Source organism: Frankliniella occidentalis, unplaced genomic scaffold (genome assembly GCF_000697945.3).
Source record: "Frankliniella occidentalis isolate FOCC.00 unplaced genomic scaffold, Focc_3.1 Scaffold17, whole genome shotgun sequence".
Classification (NCBI taxonomy): domain Eukaryota; kingdom Metazoa; phylum Arthropoda; class Insecta; order Thysanoptera; family Thripidae; genus Frankliniella; species Frankliniella occidentalis.
Genome location: NW_026267147.1, coordinates 3,251,820 through 3,254,196, shown reverse-complemented (window position 1 = coordinate 3,254,196; position 2,377 = coordinate 3,251,820).

Genomic DNA, 2,377 nt, shown 5'->3' with positions numbered 1-2,377 from the left:
GATAAAAGTCGCCCTTTGCGTGGTGCGTTCCCTCACCTCGCCCGGGCAACATAAGTCGCCTACCCGTGGTGACGCGTAGTCACCCGGGAAAGGGACACAAAAGTCTCTCCGTAGCGGGACGTTTTCGACGATACGTTCAGGGTGACTCCGGGAGGCGGCGACCCCCATACAAGGAGACATTTTGTACATCCGTTTAAAGGGGGCCAAAGTCTCCGTTTCAATTTACAGTGTGCACCCGCCCCGCCGGAGGGGAGAGAAGAAGTGCGGCAGTGTTCATTCTAAATTTGACGCGAGCTGCCATGCCAGTGCGGCGGGGGGGCTTCCCTGTCGGCGGGTGCTCCGCCATGCCATGCCATGCCAGTCCGCGCGCCGGGTGCTGCTGCACGGGGAGCCGCATTGCCGCGGGCGCCTGCTGCCCCTGTAGGCCCCCAGGCAGGCTCTTCTTGGCAGTCCCCGCCGTAGTCCCCGTGCAGTAGTCCTGGCTGCATCTGTGGGTGAAAGTGTCGCAAACCGCATCACGGGGTCGGCGGTGGTGGTGTGGTGCGAGGAGCTGGGGGCGCTGGTGCCGCTGCTGCTGCTTGCCCAACCCAGGCCCAACCTCTGGCGGAGCGGGCGCGGGGCGCCTCCAAATTGCACCCGCAGATTGTCACCTGCTAATCGTCATCTCGTGGTGTGGCGGGGTGGGGCGGGGCGCACGGGCGCGCCGCTCCCATAGAGCTGAAAATGATGCTGTGGTAGACGTGATTATTTTTACACTGATTCCTCTCCCCGAAACGGGCTCATCGCTACATGTAGTATTCTGCGCAGTCATTAAGCAAGCACTCCCAAAAATATAGCAAAAAATATTTCCATCTATCAGCATGCAGTGTTCTGGAACGTCTTTCCGATCATTTCCAATTCCACTTTTCACTGAACGATAGTGACATTCGATTTTACGATCTTTGTCGTCGCCATTGGTCATCATCGTATTACGAAACTGATTTTTTACAAACTGGCGTAAAAATGCCACAAACTTGTGAAGCGTCCACTTTATTTCGAAATCATTGTTCGCAGTCATATTTTCAATACCACAAATGGCGTTGTAAAGAAACGTCAGGTCTGAACTAACATCTCAAGAGGCGCAGCGTAACTCTCATCATATTGCCTCACGGGACATTCCGATGCGACCTTATTGTTCTCCGACCGCAGGAGCAACGGCATACTGAGAGTTTGCTCTCCTATCTGTACTTTTTTTTTTCTTGTCTTTAAATCGCACATCTTTTTCCCCTTTTTTTCCCGCACTCTATCCTTCAACCATTTTCGCAGCGAGCAGTGCACCGGCTGGCTACCCTTGGCCCGAGGCTCGCGCCGTGGCGCAGCGCGGCGCTACGCAACGACACGAATTGAATTGTTTTCTATCGCATCGCGATGTGGCGTGTCGATCACTTGCCGTCGTCGTTATTTCACAACGCGAAGCCGTTGAGCCGTTGTTGGTCCTCGCGGCGCGACGACTTTGGAGAGGCCGAGGGTCTCTAAGAGGTCCGCGGCCGGGGCCGAGGTCGATCCTACTACCCCCGGGGGGGCTCCTGCCTTTGTTTTAGAGATGCCGGAGTGCCTCTATACATATACAGGTCCGCCCGGGCTGCCGGTCCCGGGCACTCCGCCACCGCTGTCCAAACAGCACCGGCGATACACATCGCCAACAGTAGTTTCTAACGCTAGAAACCCCTTATGAAATAGACTGCTGCGCCGCTAGTGTGCTGACCCGGCTGACCCCCCGGGTATAACACACACACACGCGCACACACACTCACTCACAGACGTAACTCGTCTTGCGACTGATAAGAGTTGCGGCAGTCTGGCGGGCGTAGCCGTCTGACGGGCCGCGGAGCGTTGGGGCCCAGAGGTACATTCGCTTATCTCAGGCGGGAGTATACCCGCGCGGCCGCAGGCTAGCGGCAGCCTTCGCTTTAAAAAAATTGTGTTTTAAAATAATAATAAAAATGAAAACAACAGAACGAGGAGGAAGGGCACAAAGTGTTTCGCCGGTAACGAAGTCGTGCCGGTGCAATCCGGTGCCCGATGTTGCCCCCACCTCGCCGGCGATGATGTGCATTCTGGAGTGCCCCGGCCCTGGATGAGGTCCTGGATAAGATTCTGGGCGGTGGTCGGATAATTGTGATGCAAGCCAGTCCACCACGACACCGACCGTCGTCTCCGTGGCGAGCGGTGTGGCCTCCATCCCGGGTCGCGGGCCGCGAAATCGCTCCGAGCAGGCCGCGTGCCGAACAGCTGTCCTGGGCAGAACAGCGCCGGACGGACAGGGGGCAGGGCGGCGCAGGGCGGGTCAATCTGGTCTTCTTTGAGCAGGATGCCTCGTCCGCAGGACCTTTGTGTC